The following is a 21,379-nucleotide window of genomic DNA, read 5'->3' as shown; positions in this document are numbered from 1 at the left end:
AATAATCATTTTATAATAACATAAAAGTCAAACCATTATGTTCTATACCTTAAACAGTGATATCTATCAATTATATCTCAAACTAGAGTATGGAAGATAGTACATCTACCCTAATTTAAAGAATGATTAAAATATCACTTCAGTTCTCTGAATAAAATGAATGTAAACATTTTTTAGATAGTAAGATTAATACATTTAAAACATAATTGGAATTGTATGTATTTGATTTTAGGTAATATGTTTCTAGGATAGCTGAACTATTTTTCTGTCTAATCTGAGAAAAATATACTTACGATCCCTTCTAGCCATTAGATTAATTTATTCTGTTCTTGAACACATTCATATCATATTAGAAAGTATTGATACTTTGATTCAGTAACATTGAACCCCCAATATTCTGAAGTGTATTAGAATTAAAGTTTAAATTTTAGTGTTTCAAAACTTTATCATTATGAATATAAATATTAGAAATAGTAATATTAGAAACTAATGGTTATTGTTATTTTAAATCTGTGAAAACTAAAACTATATTTGACTTAATTGAATTTCTTTAAGAAGTTATTATAATTATATATTAAGACATTTAAAATTATGTAATTTTACTCTGCTTTAAGAAGTATACTTACAATCCTAACATTTGTAACAATTTGTTACAATCCTAACATCCTTTGTAACATCTGGAAGATATGAGACTATAAAATTAGGGAAATTTTTTTTGGAATAAAAATGAGTACTAGTGATTTTTCCATTAAACTGAAAATATCATATTCAGATCTTTTATAAACAGCTAAATTTGGTTCACATGTAAAATTCCACATAATAAGATGGTATTTATGAGGTATTACTTTGTCTCTTACTAAAAAGAAAAATACAAAATAAACTGATTTACAGGTGATTATAAAGGTCAATAAAGACAATTGTCTTCTTCATTTGAATACTAAATTTAAAACAAAAGTTCATTTTAAATTCAGTCATTAAAGGAGACACAGAATAAAATGACTTTTTTTAGTTATAATTCAGAAATAGAACTCCATAAATCAATTCCCTAACTAGAATTAACTCTTTTGAATTATTTCAATTATCCTAATGGAGGATTAGAATAGAATTTGAATGAAACCAATATATTACATTTTCTATACCAACCAGAAAAATAATGATCTAGTGACAGGGACAGTTTTAAGGATTCAATGTAAATTTCCATTAAATTTTAAAAAGAGGGGGGTCTTTCAAATATGTCTAAAATGTCTAATTAATCAAACTTTAGTGAATAATTAGTCCATTGTTAAAAATAATGTGCCCTGAAAATTTTAAAAGGATATAGTGTAAGAAATTTATATGAATTGTCCAAAAAAAGAGCTACTTTTAAAATGTCTTACTAAAGTTAAAACGGTTCAAATTTTAAAATTGTAACTAAAGAACGATATCTATACTAAAATTAATGATATAAATTATAACAAATTAAATATTTACACAAAATATACTTATGTGTTTTTAAAATGTAAAATGTAGATGTTAAAATGAATTGAAGTAATGTTTGACTAGATTGTTTAAAAAAAAATAGAAATGAGCTTTGACTTCAAAATGTATTTTAAAATAACATGTATTTTAGGTGTTATATATTCACCATGTTCTAAACAACTTTTTCCCAACTCATTTATTTATTTATTTATTTAATTTATTTATTTGACAGAGATTGAGAACACAAGTAGGCAGAGTGGCAAGCAGAGAAAGAGGGAGAAGCAGGCTTCCCACTAAGCAGAGAGCCCAATGTGGGGCTCCATCCCAAGACCTTGGGATCATGACCTGAGCTGAAGGAAGACACTTAACCAACTGAGCCACGTAGGTGGCCCTTTTTTCAACCTTTTTAAAACTAAATGTATCTTTCCTCAATGAAAAAAAAATAAGTTAAAGCGTGTCATGATAATATTGCATATCAATAACAGTTTTAAATAATGCCATTCTTATATAGATTGCAGTATTTCTACAATTGTATTCATTTTTTACCATAATTATTTTATTACATTGATAATATTTATCATAGTGTTTAAAAAATTAGGTCTGAAAATATTAACACAGAATAGATTACATCAAAGCTAGTTTAAATAATGCTGAAAACTTACCATCATCAGTGAGCATTAGGATTTTCATGACTCAATATCTGATATACAAAAAAAAAATTTCAAAAAATATATAGACACAATCACTAGATGAGGTGAAGATAGGTCTGCCATTTTCCCTTCTTTTTAGATCTTTCTTTATGACCGCAACAATATCTATCTATATCAAAGGAAAAATGTTACTCAAAAAATTTAAATGTATTATTTATCATTGTTATGGAAATATCATCCTCTTTTATGAAATCAATATAACATCCACAATAGCCAACATGCAATCATTAGACATGTGAAGAAGCAAGGGAACATGACCTGAGGGGAAAAAAGGCATTAACAGTTCTAGAGATGATAAAAATATTGAAACAAATAAACAGGGAGTTTATATATTTAGGGGCAGAAAAGTAGTTGTGTATTTTTCCCAAAATAAAAATGTATCCTTCAGTTCCAAGAAAATTAAAAAAAAAAAAGAAAAAAAAAAACCTTGAAGCAAAATAAACACAAAGAATCTACGTGTAAGAATGTCACAGTTAAATTTTCTAAAAGAAAAAAAAAATTAGGGGGATGGGAAGAGGGAAAGAGAAAATCTTCAAAGAAATTTCAATAAGAGGGGTGCCTGGGTGTCTTAGTAGGTTAAGTGATTGCTTTCGGCTCAGATCATGATCCTGGAGTCCCTGGATTGACTCCCACATCAGGCTCTCTGCTCATCAGGGAGTCTGCCTCTCCCTCTGACCCTTCCCCTTCTCATGCTCTCTCTCTCTCTCTCTCTCTCTCTCTCTCTCATTCTCTCTCTCTCCAATAAATAAAATCTTTTTTTTAAAAAAAGGATATTCCATAAAGAAATACATTACATAAAGGGAAATAAATACAACTGACTTCTGATCAGGAAAAAATGCAATTGGGAAGCCAGTACAACAACATTTTTAAAATTCTGAAAGAAAAACCTGTCAAATTCGAATTCGGTGTCCAGCAAAAATACACTGTAAAATTGTGGCAAAATAAAAATTATTAATATACACAAAACCTAAGAGAATCTGCCAAGAGCAGATATACACTAAGAAATGTTAATGGAATTCTTTGGGACGAAGAAATGTGAATCTAGACAAAATTTGTGATGGTTAATTTTATTGTCAACTTGACTAGGCTTTGATGCCTAGCTTGTTAATCACATACTAGGCTGGATGTTATTATGAAGGTATTTCGTAGATGCTATTAATTTTTACAATCAGTTGACTTTAAAAAACACAGATTACCCTCTATCACATGGGTAAATCTCACTCAACCACTTAAAAGCTTTAAGAGCAAAACTGAGTTTTCCCATAGATGATGGGTACTTGTCTCGAGACTGATATATAAATATTCTGCCTGAGCTTCCAGCTTGCTTGTCTGTTCTGCAGATTTCAAAATTTGCCAGCCCCAGAGTCATGTAAGCTATTTCTTTAAAAATCTCTGTATATGTCTTTATATAAATGTGTATCTTAATAAGATATCTCTAGCAAAATGATTTTGTTTCTCTAGAAAACCTTGATTGATACAAAGCTCTTATATACATGAAAAAATTCCATAAATGGTAAATATGTTGACAAATGTAAAAGAATGTATCCCTTCTGTATATTTAAAAATATATGCATTGTTGACTAGTTCTATTTTAATTTTAGTTGAATAAGTCCTGTAAAACTAACCTCCCCACAGAAAATAGCTTAATTTGAAGCAAAAAGTTTGTAAAAAATACAAACTTAAGCCTTCAGAAAATAAAGAAAGACGGGTTATACAGTAAAAATATAATCTATAAATAGGAGTCATTATAGGGTGAGTTCTTGCTTTTACTACATTTAGCTCAAGGGTTAAAACTGATTTTCAAAATTTATAGTGTTTGTGGTCTGAAGAACTGGAAGATAGAGTGCTGGGCAAATAAAACAAAGGTAGAATGTGGAATGGCCATGTCGAGATACCACCTCCCATGTTAGGATGACTATTATCAGGAAAACATGTATTGATGAGAGTGTCAAGAAAAGAGAAACTTTATACACTGTTAGTAGGAATGTAAATTGGTACAGTCATTTTGTAAAATGGATATTTTTCAAAAATTAAAAACAGAACTACCATATGATCCAGAAATCCCATTTCTGAGACTATATCCAGAGAAAATATAATCTGCTTCTTCAAGAGCTATGTGCACTCCCATGTTCACTGCAGCACTATCTATAATAAGGAAGGTATGGAAACTATCTGTATCTATCATAAGGTGTAGTACATATACAATGGAATATTATTCAGCCTTGAGGAAAATAAAAGGAAATCCTGCCATTTGTGACAATATAATATGAACCTAGACGACACTATGCTAAGTGGAAAAACCCAGACAAATATAGGCAAATCCCATATTATCTCACTTATATGTGAAAGCTAAAGAAGTTGATTCATAGAATCAGGAAGTAAAAGAGTGGTTTCCAGGGGCCCATTGGGAGGGGTTGGGGAAATGGGGAGATCAGTTTTACAGCGAATAAGTTCCAGGTATCTAAGGTACAGCATGGTGACTATAGTTAATAATATTTTATCTTATACTTGAAATTTGCAAAGAGAATATATATAAACCCTGTGTTCCCAAGGACAACAAAATAGTAACCATGAAGTGTTGAATGTTAATTAACTTGATCATGGTGATCATTTTATATTTGTGTATATTAAATCATCATGCTGTACACCATAAATATAAAATTTTTATTTGTCAATTCTACCTCAATAAAGCTGGGAGGTGGGGGAGATATGGGATGATCCTAGTAAGGAGAGTGCCAGAGAAGTTGAATCACAAATTTTTATATAAATCTGTAATTCCCTGTTCGATTCTGACACATGACTGTGTAAGACTGAGTCCAAGAAAACTGAAAGGGGATAAAACTGACTGAAATTTAACTCTTGGGACTTCATCAAAATAAAAAACTTCTGCACGGCAAAGGAAACAAAGAGCAAAACTAAAAGGCAACTGACAGAATGGGAGAAGATATTTTCAAATGACATATCTGATAAAGCGTTAATATCCAAAATACATAAACAATTTATACAGCTCCACACCCAAAAGACAAATAATCCAACGAAGAAATGGGCAGAAGAAATCAATAGACATTTTTCTAAAGAAGACTTAAAGAGGGCCAATAGACTTATGAAAAGGTGTTCAATATCACTCATCATCAGGAAAATGCAAACCAAAATCACAGTGAGATATCACCTCACACCTGTCAGAATGGCTAAAATCAACAACACTAGAAACAACAGGTGTTGGCAAGGATGTGGAGAAAGAGGAACTCTCCTGCATTGTTGGTAGGAAAGCAAACTGGTGCAGCCACTCAGGAAAACAGTGTAGAGTTTCCTCAAAAATTTAAAAATAGAACTACCTTATAATCCACCAACTGCACTACTAGGTATTTATCCAAAGAATACAAAAATACTAACTCAAAGGGATACATGCATCCTAATACTTATAGCAGCATTATCAACAATAGCCAAATTATGGAAACAGACCAAATGTCCATCAACTGGTGAATGGATAGGGAAGATGCAGTATATAAATCTATATATATATATATATACACACACACATATATATATATATATATATATACATATATATATATATCTGCACACACATCTATCATCTATCCATATATATACATATATATGTATATATATATACACACACACACACACACACATACACACTACCTACATACCTATGCACATACATACTCATACAAGGGACTATTACTTATCCATAAGAAAGAATGAAATCTTGCCATTTGCAATGATGTGGATGGAGCTGATAATATTACGCTAAATGAAATAAGTCAGAGAAGGACAAATACCATATGATTTCACTCATATGTGGAATTTAAGAAACAAAATAAACAAAGGGGAAAATAAGACAGTGACAGGTAAAGCAAGAAACAGACTCTTAACTATAAGAAGAAATTGATGGTTACCAGAGGAGAGGTGGGGGGGGAATGGGTGAACTACGTGAAGGGCATTAAGGAGGGCACTTGCTGTGATGAGCAGTGGGTGTTCTGTATAAGTGCTGAATCACTATATTGTGCACCTGAAACTAGTATTAAACTGGATGTTAACCAACTGGAATTTAAATAAAAACTTAAAACCGACAGATTTGAGCTCCAAGAGACAGAGATTGCAATTTGTGTCTAACCAAAGTAATTTACACTCTTCAGAAAAGTATAGAAGAATCTAGAATCTAGAATCTGCAGTGTGTAAGATGTAATACCAAATTTTCAATTCACAAAGAATTAAGAAATTTTGATTCATTCTCAAAGGAAAAAACAAACTACAGATTGTACAGAAAAAACAATCTGCCAATTCTGAGATGACCTAGATGTTATAGAGAGCATGAGGTCATTGAAGCAGTTTTTTAACTATGCTCAATGAAGTAAAGAACATGATCATACCAAAAGAAAAGATGGAAAAGCTTAGTAGCAAAATAGGAACAACAAAAGGAAGAAGAAAATTCTAAATGAAAGATAAGAAATATGATAGCTCGTATTAAACACTGTACAACATTCATAGAAAAATACAGATGACAGAGTAGAGGGTCAGCAACTTTCAAGATAGATCAATAGAAAATATCAAGTGAGAAGAAAGAAAAAGAAGATAAAAAATAAAATGAAGATAAACAACTTCAGGGACTTGCATGGCAATATCAAGGTGTCTAAAAAACACTGAATTTACCTAAAAGAGAAGAAGAGAATGGGACATATTAAAATGGGACAGATTAAAAATGAAAACAAAACTCAACCAGAAGTTTTCTCCATTTGGCTAAAAACGAATTTATAAACTCTAATCTTAGGCATTTATACAGAAGAGATGGACATCTATGCTCTCAAAAAGACTTATACAAATGTTCACAGCAGATTTATTTACTGTAGCTCCACATTGGAAAGACAGCTTAAACTAATAAGAATATGAATAAACAAAATGTGATATATCCACACAGTGAGATATACTTAGCAATAAGAAGGAACAAGGAACTTATGAATACAACTGAATTTCATAGACATTATGATAAGTAAAAAGGGCAGATAGAAAGAATACTTTCTGTTTTTATTTATATGAAGTTAAATGAAAGCAATAATACCCTTTTACAATAGAAGCTATAAGTGTCTGCTGCTAGAAAAGGTGGGCATAGAAATGTTCTTCATCTTGGTACAGGTGTTGACTATATGAGTGTGCACATTTGTCAAAAGTCATCAAAGTATAACACCTAAGATCTGTGAATTTCTTTGTAGAAAAATCAATAGAAAAAGTTAAAAAGAAAAAAAAAGTCAAGGAAAAAAAACCAAAGGATTTTTTTTTAAGTAAGAAGTGGAAGAAAAACGTCAGATAAAATACTCATATTTGATTCTGATGAACCTTAATAATTAATAAAGCAGAAATGTCATATTGATGTCAATCACTTTGTAATTTACACATTCTATTATTTAAAGAAGATACTAATAGGTTTTATTATGCTTCTTACAAGGACTCAGTTGAAAGCATATGGATTTCTTTGCTAATTAGGTGGAGCACTGATGATGCAGTATCTTTGTTGTTTAGAGATGGTTGTAGAATCATGTGCACACTATTTATGATACACAGGCACCCCACACTCTATTAATTTATTTATATTTACTTATTTAAATTTTTAAAAAGATTTAATTTATTTTTTTGAGAGAAAGAGAGAGAGAGAGAGAGTGCATGAGCTGGGGAGAGGGGCAGAAGGAGAGGGACAAGTAGATTCCCTGCTAAGCAGGTGCCTGAGGTGGGTCTCAGTATGAGGACCCAGAGATCATGACCTGAACTGAAGGCAGATGTTCAGCCAACTGAGTCACCCAGGTGATCCACATTCCATTAGTTTATTAAAAAGATATTTATTAAGTAGCCATTAAATCCTTGACAAAATGCTAAGGATCAAGATACAAAGATCCACACAGCTCTGCCTTTTAGGAATCTCCATTAATATTAATGAAATTGAGGGGCACCTGGGTGGTCCAGTTGGTTAAGCATCCAACTCTCAGTTTTGGCTCGGGTCACTATCTCAGGGTCAAGCCCCATGTCAAGCCCCAAGTTCTGCTTGAGATTCTCTTGTCCTCTCCCTCTGCCCCTCCTGCTCATGATCTCTCTTTCTCTTCCTCTCAAATAGATGGATAAATCTTTAAAGAAAAATTAATAAAATTGAAAACCTTCTTATCATTGCACTTAACACCTACATGTCCTCAATAAATGTTAATTGCATGTAAAACAGAATATCTCTACTTTTTTGGATCACTATGAGAATTTGATGAAAGCTATAGATATAAATTCAGAACAAAAAATATATATATAGGCATATAATATTTTCCTTACAAGGAATTAATTTCCAGTTAGGGAATTCATGGTCTCCTGAAGTTGTTTTATGAAACCAATATTAGGACTTAGAAATTAAGTGGAAGACATTTGAAGAACTAATGTATGTGCATAAACATTCTAAACAAAAAAATGTGTTGGGCTTTTATAAGGGAGCAGCTAATTAAGAGAAATACCTCTAGGAGGAGGAAGGTCACTGTTAAGTAGCCTGGATGATCAAAATCTGTTTCAATGTGCTTATGGCTACATCTAGGTTGATTGATATGGAAAGTATTTCTTTTGACTTAAAATATGCAAGTTCTGTTTCTTTGTGTTAAAAGTTGCAATGCATTCGAGAAGTAACATAACTTTGATTTCTGAAGTCAGACCTCTGGTTTTAAATCCCAGTTTTTTATAATTACTAGTTCTAAGTTTTGTTTGTTTTTTTGTTTTGTATTTTCCTTTGTAAAATGGGACTAATCATGCCACCTAACCTATGGTGGTTTTTGAGGTTTAAATTAGCTAATATTTGTAAAGAACAAAAGATGACATATAGAAATACTAATAGGTATACAAATGAATGTTAAATAGTATCTCTCTGACTTTGAGATGAGGTAAGGAAATCCTGAGCTGTGAAGATATCATTCGAGAGCAAAAGGAGTTGGCAAAATTGAGAAAGGCAGAAGATTGACAGATTTTTGCTCAGATACTATTTTTACAGCTACATTGTTTTAACAAGCTATTGAAAGTAAAAGGAGGATTCTAAAACATCTCTTGATCTTTAAATCTCTATATGTTTACTTCCACATCTGAATACTAAAACATATTTTTAGATCAGTTTGCTTAATGCCTTTTGTAAATGTCTCAGTGATGAAAGGTGTAGAGGGTAAGGAGAATTTTCACATGCGCATCACTAGGATATGGCAAGGCCATAATGAGACAACAGAATGGAGGCCAAAAAGGAAAAAGAATAGAAAAGAAAAACAAACAAATGAGAAACAAAAGAAGATCCTGTAGAAATTCTCATTACTCATATAGAAAGCTAAGTGAAGGCAAAACTCGGCCTGGGCATGTGGTAATCAGAGTGTAAAAGATTTGCTATGCACAAAACATGGTATTTCTCAAGCATTCCCACTGTGATTAAATGTCTCTGCATGTACTCACTTTCTGCACCCTAGTAATTTCCTTTATCTTTCTTTCATTCAGCAGTATTTATTGAGTACTTAATATCTGGTAGGCGCTGTAGAAGAAATAAGTATATCAAAATGTTTGCACTGTGTCCCTGACCTTAGGTTGCCTGTAGGCTAAAGTCAGGGAGGCTTAGACAAGTGCATAAGCTGCAGAGCTATAAGTGCTCTAACAAAGGCATGAACAAATCGCCAACGGAGTGGAAAAGAAGGAATGAGTAAGTATAGTCAAAAGCAGAATCAAGAGTAGGTAGCTGCCATGTATCACTCTTTGTGACACTTTGTTTAGCGATGAGAGTCTATACTTTTCATTTTTATTTCAGTGTTTTCTCCCCTTTAATAGGAATATTTCTTGTATTTTTAAAAGTCCTCTTCAGGATCCTACTCCAGAAGTTTTCTTCATCATCCTTTCTTTAGAGTCCCTTCTTGGCTAAATTTTGCTTTCATTTTTAGATTTTAACGTGATTGTTAATAGCTAATATTTTGCCTGACTTCTACATGATGTTATTTTCAACATTGGAAAAGAATTGATTTGCACAACATAAAAGAAGCCACTGATCTACCTCCAGTTAAAATATTGACTAGAAATATTGCAAATTTTAAAGTCACCTGAAGAAAGACATACTTATGTAAGATGAGGCTCTAAATAGACCAGATGTCTCAAATGGGCTTTTTAAAAATTAGCAGATTTGGATGCATCTCCCTATGCATGACAACAATTAGAACTTCAGTCTTCACTATTGAAAGCATTAAATATAAGAAAAAACAAATTCAGATACTAGACCATAACAAAAGAAAAGATAATAATCTTTTTACATCTGAATTCTCCTGAAGCTATAAATTATTCTATGCACACATGCATAAACATATGAAAATATTAAAAGCCCACATAAAACAAAGCACAATCAACTTGTCTCTGCCCAGGGATGTTTTCTATGTGAATCATTCTTCCAATAGAAAAGACTACATTTCTACAATGTAGACTACTTATCCATGTTAGCTGTTTCTTTGCCCATTTCAAAGTATGGATAAGAATTCTTAACTACTTCATACATATCACGAGGATTAATGATTCTAAGAAGCTTTCAAGATGGAATTTCTTTCAAGTATAAAGCATCATTAATAATAAAGGAAAAGGAAATTAAACCTTTGCACAAATATCCTTGCACATGATGACAAATTGATGTCCTGATGAACATAATTGGCATTTCATATTCCTGGCTGTAAGGCAGATTTTGTAATGCACCATTATAATTCTACCCAGGTACACAAATGACACTCATAATGAAACTTACACATCCTGCATTTAACATATATGCATTCAATGCACACATACACAAACACGTACATACATATCAAATCTCATATGCTTTCCAAAAATTTACTAAAGATAGAAATTAATCTCATGAATGGATATAATCAACTAAATATGCTTCTATCTTCAAAATCCAAAAGCAACTTAATAATGCACATACAAAATGAATAATATGAGAAAAAAAAATGCACGTTCTTTTTTTTTTTTTTTTGCTGTAGCTAGTATTTTCATGTCTCTTAGAAATTTTTGAGAGTTTATCTGCAATAATCCATTCTGTCAAACCATGAAATGTCATAATCTGACTTTATGGGATATTAATTAATATATGAATTATAATCAATATTCTCAGAAAATATGTGATAACAATTTTGTTAATAAGAGAAATAGTGATAGTTTTCAAGTCAGGTCCAATTCCGTGATCACCAAGCAGAGAGTCTTCAATTCTTGCCAGCATTTAAGAGACAATCTAATATGCAAAGACACACACAGACATTTGTATGAGAAGCACAATTAATTTTGATATGTTTAAATAAGATGGTACTTCAATCAAAACATATATTCCAAAACAACTCCCTGTGATGTTTTTGATTCAGAAGTTTAGAGATGATAACACTGATGAGAATGTGGATAGTAAAATATCAAAACTGGCAGCACACAACTCTCATTTAGAAAAGAAATTAGATTTCCCTGCAAAATAAATTAGGAAAGGAAGTGGAGGCAAAGTGTGGTAGAACACAACGACAATTCAAGCAACTCTTTTGAAATTGGCATGCTGGAGTTGCATTTCTGCTTCCTGAAGTGTGTGATTTTAGAAAGTAAGCCCCCAGGCTTTCAAAGGGAAAGGATGATAAAATAGTTACTGGGCAACCTGCATTGAAATTTAAAGTATCCAGGCTGAGCAGGACACACCACTCTTGTGTTTCTGTGGTTCTAGAACTCTAAAATGTTTACTTGTCCTGAAAATAGAGAAAATAGAGTTTAAAGACAGAGTCAACAGATAGTAAAAACAATGTAACACTGACTAGTGGAAGAAAATGCTCCCTCACTCTCACCTTTGTAGTCATCTGAACTATTCATTGAGTTCCTGTTACTATTGGTTGCCCAGCCTCTTTCTGAGAGGAAAACTTTGGTGGAGATAGCTTTCCTGAGTATGACAATCTAGTGGAAGAAGTTAAGCAATAGAGAAAACACTACAGCAAGGAGATGACGCAGAATATTAGAGGTACTGAGCATTATGGAGAGAATAAAGTAGGGAAGATGGCCAGAAACTGCCCAGCTCAGGGGTGAACACTGAAATATGAAAAGGTGGTCAGGAAAGGACTTGCTGAGAAAGTAACATGAATGGAGAAGACTTGAAGGAGGAGAGAGAATTAGCCTCAGGGATATCTGTGGGCATCATTCTGGCTGGAGCTTGCTGGCATAAATGCCCAGCGGCCAGAATGTCTCAGCTACTCTAAGGTTGACAGGAATGATTGGGAGTGGGGTGGGGAGTGAGGGGAAAGAGAGCAATCAGAGATGGAGACAGAAAGGAAAAGAATCAGATTAGGTAGAGCCTTGTAGGCCATTGGAAACCTTTGCTTTACTCTGAATGAAATAGAAGGGCATTGGATGCTTTCAGGCAGAAGGTAACATGGTTGGACTGAAAATGATCACATAGATATGGGTAGTTATCTGTTATATTGCCTATTATCTATACATATACACAGTATTTAGGTGATGACAAAAATATTGCTTATTTCTTTGCAATTTTAAGTGTGAAATCACATCCATTAATCTTTCCATAAAAGGGTTATATGATAGAGGTGCCTGGGTGGCTCAGTCCATTAATCTTCAGGTTTCAGCTCAGGTCATGATCTCGAGTTTGTGAGATCACACCCCACATTGGTTTCCTCACTCAATTCAGAGTCTGCTTGACTCTCCCTACCCCTCTGCTCATCCCCTACTGTCCCTCTCCCTGTGCCCCTCCCCCCTTTGGCACCCTCTTTCTCTAAAATAAATCAATAATAAATATACATAAATATACAGTAGGCATCTTGTCTTCTGAGTTTGATCTTTTGTTCAAAACAATTCCAGCAGAACAAAGGGTATAGGCCTATGGCAGAAACTACTTATTTTCTCCCTAAATCCATTTTGCCTTTCACCCGTAGTAGTAAAATGGCTAGCATACATTGTCATCCAGAGTATGATTATATCACACAACCTCCCTTGCAGATAGATGAGACTATGTGAGTAGTTTCTGGCCAATGTCATGTAAGCGGTGGTGTTCTATGGCAGTTTTTGAGATCTGTCCTCAAGAAAGAGTTGGCATAAACAGTGCATCATCCTTTATTCTTCCCCAGACCTTCCATTCTGTTAAGTGACAACAGTATTTCCTAGTTCTTGTGTTGCCCTCCAAATTAATTTCTGCATTTCAGTTTTCTCTTTCTGGACAGTTAAATTTATACTGAAAATATTGTGGCTAAAAGTGTAGGTTCTAGCCTGCATCAGGCTTCCTGCTAGGTAGGAAGCCTGCTTCTCCCCCTCCCACTCCCTCTGCTTGTGTTCCCTTTCTCGCTGTATCTCCCTCTGTCAAATAAATAAATAAAATCTTAAAAAAAAAAGGAGGGTGGGTCTTAATGTGAAAATAATCAGATTCAAATCCCACATTCACCATTGGCTTACCTGTGTGAGCTTCAGCAAGCTCTTTACCTTATTTGTGCTGAAGTTTTATCATCTATAAAATGGAATTATTCTAAGAATTAAATTCATATAAAACTCACATATTTCTATATGAGAGTACCTAGTGATAATATACCTCCAGTACCATTTTTCTTACTCTTATCGTCTATTTTGGTAACAAATAAACACTTTGATCGCAGTGTTATAAATCAGATCCAAAAATGAAAACACTTAAAATCACAATTACCTAATTAATAATTTCCTTTCTTAAGATGTGGGGATGGACAAAGTTTACCTGAAATCATCTTTTTATTTGTCTTCGAAACCAGAATTCCTAGACAGAACTGTTTTTCTATCAGATTTAACCTCGTTTCTCCATTACATTCAAGTTCCCAAATAGCTGTTGTTTGCCTTTGTTGTTCAGAACCACAATAGTACCAGCCACATAATTGTTGCTCAGGAAGAAGTATTCAGTGCATAAATACATAAAACTGTGGAGAAGCCAAAATCCGTAAGACCTCAAGGACTTACAATCTTTAGCTCCAGTTTTGTTTCCAGACCACTAATTGGTGGTCAAAATTCCAGCCAAGTCTACTGAAATTTAGAGGCAGCTACTTTAGGGTAATGTTAGAGAAAGAGTCTTTTCCTGAAGTAAACACAAAAAATGAGTAAGTGCAAAGGGAAAATAATGAGTGTTATTATATTTTTATCTAGGTGTTACTTCTAGTATCCTATTCAAAAACAGAGAAAGACTAGGGGAAAAAATGAAAAGCTCTTTTTTTAATACTGCTAGAACCTAAGTTTCAATTAATGTGCCAAGGCAATGTTATTCTGAAGATATGGCCATCCTGCTGGAATAGAACATAGAGGACTAGACGTGAATGTGTGCTTTCTTTCTTTTGAGTAAAATTACGGCAAGAAAATTTAGGTACATATGAGGATATATTGTCTGTTTACAAACTGTCCTTTTAGACCAAGTCTGCATTTTTTGAAGGGAAAATTAAAGGAAACCTTTTATTGAAGAACAGAGACGCACATGATAGAAGGAGTGCTATATCTGGTTAAGAAAGGTGTTATGCAGTCCTTTTCATTTGTTGTTATAGCCGTACAGCAGAATTATGCACAATTTTTCCTCTTTTTTGAAGTTCTCTGTACCTTCCAAATTTTCTGGAATGAAAATACTTTTTTTAAATAATAAGAAAATGAACAAATAGCAAATGAGAAAGCAAGTCAACAGAAACCTACAACATTCACCTAGATAGATAACACGAATGAAATTAGCATACAAGAGATGATGACTTTATGTTTTAAGAATTAGCAATGATTGGCTGGAAAATAAAAAAAGAGAGAGAGAGAGATATAATAAATTAGTGAAAGCCTGTGCCGAAATTGTGAATATTAGAGGAGTAAAAACCAAGAGGATACATGGGACAGAGCCAGGAATTAATTTCCCTTTGTGGAAAAATAAAATCAAGAAGAAGAAACATTTGGGCCTGTGAAATAAGGTATGGACTTTCAAATGATGGAATAAAAAATTAGAAAATTTTAAATTGTAGATTCAAGAATTACTGAAGAACCAAAAGCACAAAGGTATAAATTAAGTGGTATGGGCCAATTACATAATGTCAGCAATCTCTTCTATAAAGGAGGATATAGTCTACTGCTAAAAATGTTTATGATGATTTAATTAGGTAGTATATGGCAAATGATCTTCATCAAACTTTTTTTCTCTTAAATTTCACCTCTCTTAAAGAAAGGAATTCCAGAATTATTTGGTTAGCACTAGAAATTAGTGGAAGAAATTTTAAAAAATAGATTTTAGAAAATGCTTGATTTTTTGAAAAATAGGTATTCTTTACTAACGAACTTCTAGTAAACTACATAACTATATTAATGTAAAGAAAAACTAAAGAATAACCATAGAAAGGAACTTACAGTGATATATACCGTATTATAAATGTAGTTATTACAACACTAAATATAAACCTGCTGATGTACCTTTAGCATAGGTGGCAACAAGAATAGAACTGAGAAGTAGGTTAAAGTGTCATTTGAGAATTAAACTCTAAAATCACATTGTAGATGCTACGTGAGATAGCCGGACATCGTCTTAAAGAGATAGAAATGAACAAGAAGAAATACCAGTTCCAAGGAGCCAACACTGACTGGGCCCCTCAAAGTACCATCTGGGAAAACAGTGTTCTTTGAGAGAAATCAATTATCTAATTTTATGACAATCTGTCAGAGTAGATGTGGTCATCAGAGTCTGGGACCAGGAAATCTTTGAATTATGAGGATGGGAGTTCTTGCTCTGATTTGAAGTTCAGCCAGCAACCTTCTGTCAGTTTGCTTGCCACGAAGGCTGCCTACAGGGAGAGAATGTGCTGATATGCAAGCTGCAAATATTTCTTTCACTTAGCACTTGTATTTATCATTTAAATTAATAAATTAGCACTCTGATTTTTTTATGATCAGTCTCCTGTCATCTTTACTCTGTTGGCATCTGTCATTCTAATAAACTATGTGACAAAGACAAGGTCAGGTATAATATCTAGAAGATCAAGGGCTGAGCCCTTTATCATGCCAGCCTATTTTCTCCAGGATTCTTCCTCAGCTACACATTTTTATTTTAATAACAAATGCAACATATATAAAATAAGCCTCAATTATTGTATTTTTCATCATTACTTATCTATTACAGTCATACCTTTTCAACCAAAAGGCCAACTACTTGTTTCACATTGACTTTGACAACAAATACAAGAAATGAAAAAAGATTATTATTTTGGTGAAGTCAATAAAAGGAGTAAACATAGTCAAACTATTATGGTAGTATGTATTAAAGCAAAAAGCATAAATTTGATAAGGTTTATATTTAGAAAATTAACTAAGGGCATCTGAGTGGCTCAGTTGGTTAAGCAACTGCCTTCAACTCAGGTCATGATCCTGGAGTCCTGGGATGGAACCCACATCAGGCTCCCTGCTCTGCAGGGATTCTGCTTCTCCCTCTGACCTCTCCCCTCTCACACTCTCTCTCTCTCAAATAAATAAATAAAATATTAAGAAAAAAGAAAAAAAAAAAAGAAAGTTGAGATGAAAAATCAAAGAAGAGGAATATCATTGAAAGGAGAGCAATCAGGAGATGATAGGAGGAATAAGGATCCCTCATTAGCAGGGATGGAGAGAAGATTCATATTTAGGAAATCCTTAATATGGGTTTTGTTTGTTTGTTTGTTTGTTTTTAAAGATTTTATTTATTTATTTGACAGAGAGAGATCACAAGTAGGCAGAGAGGCAGGCAGAGAGAGAGAGAGAGAAGGAAGCAGGCTCCCCGCTGAGCAGAGAGCCCAACATGGGACTCGATCCCAGGACCCTGAGATCATGACCCGAGCCAAAGGCAGTGGCTTAACCCACTGAGCCACCCAGGTGCCCCCTTAATATGTGTTTTTAGTTGCAGTTACAAAAGCTGACTGGCAGATTAAACTGAAAAAGGGTTTATTATTAAGATTTCGGGTAGCTCAAGAGCTGAGAAAGCTCGAAAACCATTACCAGATTCCCATGTGAGCTTTCGGTAACGATGCTATAATCATGGCCAAATTTGACCAAAAAACATTCCTCTTCTGCTGACGCTGCCGACGGTGATGATATGCAGCAAGTACTATTGCCAGGAACTAGAGTTTAAAGCCACTGCTGCTTCTTTTCCAGGAACTTTCTATTTTTATTTTATTTTTTTACTGAAATGCAATTAGCCAACATATAATTCATCATTAGTTTCAGATGTAATGTTCAGTAATTTGTCAGTTGTGTATAACACCCAGTGCGCATCACATCACATGCCCTCCTTAATGATCCAGGATCTTGACCTTATAATCATTGCCAGGTACCTCTGACATCTCCCCTAACACAATTGATTCTGTATGGAACCTCCTTCCTCAGTTTGCTTATTTTTAAATCAGAATCTCAAACAAGTCTACCTAATTGTAGAGGAGGTACTGGACACAAAAATTGGTGGTGCTGATTTTTCTTGCTTCCACCTTGGCAGAGACAGAAGTCAAAAGAATGAAATTTCCCCAGGGATAGCACATGTGATCAAAAATGTTGGGTATCCAAGAAAACAATGATACATTCTATTATGGGGAGACATTTTAGATTGCAATTTTTTATATTGATTGGAAGTGGTTGGTAAGATATGGAGAAGGTGAAGTGTCAGGGAGAAGGAGCTGGAATAGTAAGACTGTTCCCACCAAGAGCCTTCCTTGGGAACTACACTTAGCATCTCAGTTGCCGTAGCTTTGAACTGTGTCTGGGGACATTGTGCTTTATCTTAATTTATTTTGTACCTCTGTTAGCTGGATATGTCCTAAGGTAATAGAAAAGCCTAAGAGAGGTTATTTTTTTCGGGTCTGGAATGCTCAAAAATGTGTTCTTATAAATTAATGGTTATTGCCTCTTTGCTTTATGCCATTTTGACTTATAAAAGGTTTCATAGGAATTCTATACTTTTGGATACTGGAAGAAACCTGTAATATACTCTATAATTACTTATTATTTCATAAAGCCTGTATTTTTATTATTAATTTCTATTAGTTGCAAAACAAAATAGATTAAAAAACAACAACAACAACAAAAGTATCCCCTTAACTTCATGAATTTGCTAAGGCTCTTTTTTTCAATCACAGATATTATACTTATTTATTTATTTATTAAAAAAAATTTTTTTAAGATTTTTTTTATTTATTTGACAGAGAGAGATCACAAGCAGACAGAGAGGCAGGCAGAGAGAGAGGAGGAAGCAGGCTCCCTGCTGAGCAGAGAGCCAGATGTGGGGCTCGATCCCAGGACCCTGAGATCATGACCTGAGCCGAAGGCAGCGGCTTAACCCACTGAGCCACCCAGGCGCCCCGATATTATACTTTTTAAAAAATATATATATATATTTTTTATTTTTAGAGGAACAGTTTAAGTGTTTGGAAAACACACTGTGGGATTTCTTCAGTCTTGCTACTGTATTTCTGCTTCATTGTTTTTTGGGTGTGTTAAATTCTCCACAGTCTCAGCACTCTCTTGTATGGCTAAATCCTTAATCATAGTATTAATATGTCACTCTGCTCACACACCTAGATGTCTTTACAGCATTTAAATTCACCCCCTCTCTCTCTCTTTCTCTCTCTCTTTTTTAAAGATTTTATTTATTTGACTTAGAGAGCAAGGAGCAAGGGAGAGAGAGAAAGGCATGAACACAAGGGGGAAGAGCAGAGGAAGAGGGAGAAGTAGGCTCTCACTAAACAAGGAGCCTGATGCAGGACTCAATTCCAGGATCCTGGAATCGTGACCTGAGCCGAAGGCACACATTTAATTGACTGAGCCACCCAGGCGCCTCTCAGCATTTAAAATCTTCATGAAGCAATGTCTCTAGTACCTGCCAGAATTGTCCTGTAGTTTTCAGAAATACTTGTCAAAATCAATTCAGATCTGGACTTTAGATACACATGAATACATTTTTAAAAATAATACTCTATCAAGTGAATTATTTATAACAGAAAATAATTCATGTGTAAGAACAGGTCCCTGAAAAATTTGGAATTTTGGTAATAAAGAATCTCTTCTCTTGGTTTTACAAGTTAAAAATGGACCGCTGATACTTCAGTGCTGGGACAAGTATGCCCTAAGACTACGGTGATGGTGATTGTTTGGAAGTAAGAGACAAAAAAGAAGCATTTTCCGGGGCAAGATGAGAAAAGGAAATCCTGTGACCAATAGTTGAAATCTTATAAAAGGTATTTTGAAAAATTATTTTCTACTAAAAGTGAAATCTATTGGGTTTTTTTTTTAGATTTTTAAGTTTTTCTTATTATTAACATTCAAAATTCCCTGCACTTAGTATGTAAAAATCAGTCAATACTGTAAGAATAACTGTAGTGCTATCTTCACAGAGTAGGTTGAGTTTAACTGCTGAGTTCACTATATAGTCCTCAAAACAGTATTTTTTCTGCCCCATAGATGTGTTGCCTAAGTTCCTCATTCGATTCAGAACAGTTGGCTTCAAAAGCATTGTCTTGAGTTAACCTACAAATGTGAGTGACAACTTCAAGGTACAACTTATGACTTAAAGCAATTAATTAATGGCTAAGATAGTAGTGATGTCCATTAAATATCAATTAACTGTTTTTATTTTAAGAAATGTTCTATCCTTCCTCAAAATATTAATTTTGATGGATGTATTTAAGTCACCTTTGACCATAATTTAAAGTAATCATTAACTTTAAGTTCTCTGATAGGAGGCAGAAAAGTAAATTGATTTATCAAATAAAATGATACAATTTCTGCCCGAGTTTTGCTCCAGGAAGCAAACTAATTCTTCCAATTTAGCTATTGTTATCTAGGTATTAGGAGTATGACAATCAGATTGAATCACTCTAAGAAATGAATGAGTGAGATCTCCACCCACTAGCCCGGGGAGTTTTACATTTTCAATGGACAGATTTTCACAGGGAATATGACACAGCAAAATGAAAAAAAAAATCAAATTATGACAAGGAGATATTTTTGAACTCAGATACATTTTTAGACTGTTAAATCTTACTTAACCGTCTAGTCTGCTTGGGCTGTTGTAAGAGAGTATCACAGACTGGGTGACTCATAAAATAGATTTTTCTTTCTCATAGCTCTGAAGGCTCGGAAATCCAAGATTAAGGCACTGGCAGAACTGGTATCTAGTTGGAGACAGATTTTTCTTTCTCATAACTCTGAAGGCTCGGAAATCCAAGATTAAGGCACTGGCAGAACTGGTATCTAGTAAGAGCTGGCTTCCAAGTTAGTCCAAGACAATCTCTATACTTCACAGGGCAGAAAAGCAAGGAAGCTCATTGGGGTAGCTTTTGTTAGGACACTAATCTCATTCATGAAATCTCAGCCCTCATGACCTAATTGCTTATCAAATCCCACCCCCTAATATCATTCCATTGAGGAATAGGTGTCAACAAATGAATTTGGGGGATACACAAATATCCCTTCTATGGAAGAGTATTTTCCAGATTATCCCTGCCCTTAATGAGGCTTCGTTGTTTCCATGTTCTTCATATATGTGTAGTCTGTTCATGGCAAAACTTGATTTTAGGATAACTTTCTGAAGCTATGAAGAATTTGAGAGAACAAGAGATGTTCTCCTACAATACGCACATTGGATTATTATTTGGCTTAATTTCTCTTTTTAAATTAAAAAAAAAAGAAAGAAAAAATAATTTTATTAAAGGTTTACATTTTAAACTGTCATGTGAAAATAAATAGTTCCTATCTTATTTAACTTGACACTTGCTCTGATGACTAGGTAAATGGAAATATTTCTTCTCTTTGTCCCATACTCTTTCATTTCATTATGCAATACTGATGACAAGCTTTTCACCTAGATTGCAGTGAGCAGGCTTGAGCATCGCCTGCCAGAAGTGATTAATACCAATCAAACATAGTTTGTTCAGTTGGAAAGACTGGCAGAAAACATTTATCATCTTCTCAAGGAATTAGAGTTCCAGATTGGCTCTGTGCTTGAGATAAAGAGGATACAAATGCATTTGCTCCAATGTTCACCTTGTGATCACATTTATTGAGCCTATTTTCCCAAGCCATGAAAGTGACTGTGCCCACCCTTCTCAATGGCCTTCATGCTTAAATTGCAAACATTGACAATCTTTCAATTTAATTCTAATGTCCCGATCTTAAAATCACGGAGAAATCAACTAACACCCACT

The sequence above is a fragment of the Mustela nivalis genome (assembly GCF_964662115.1).
Source record: "Mustela nivalis genome assembly, chromosome: 1".
NCBI lineage: Eukaryota > Metazoa > Chordata > Mammalia > Carnivora > Mustelidae > Mustela > Mustela nivalis.
Note: the sequence above shows the minus strand (reverse complement) of the source record.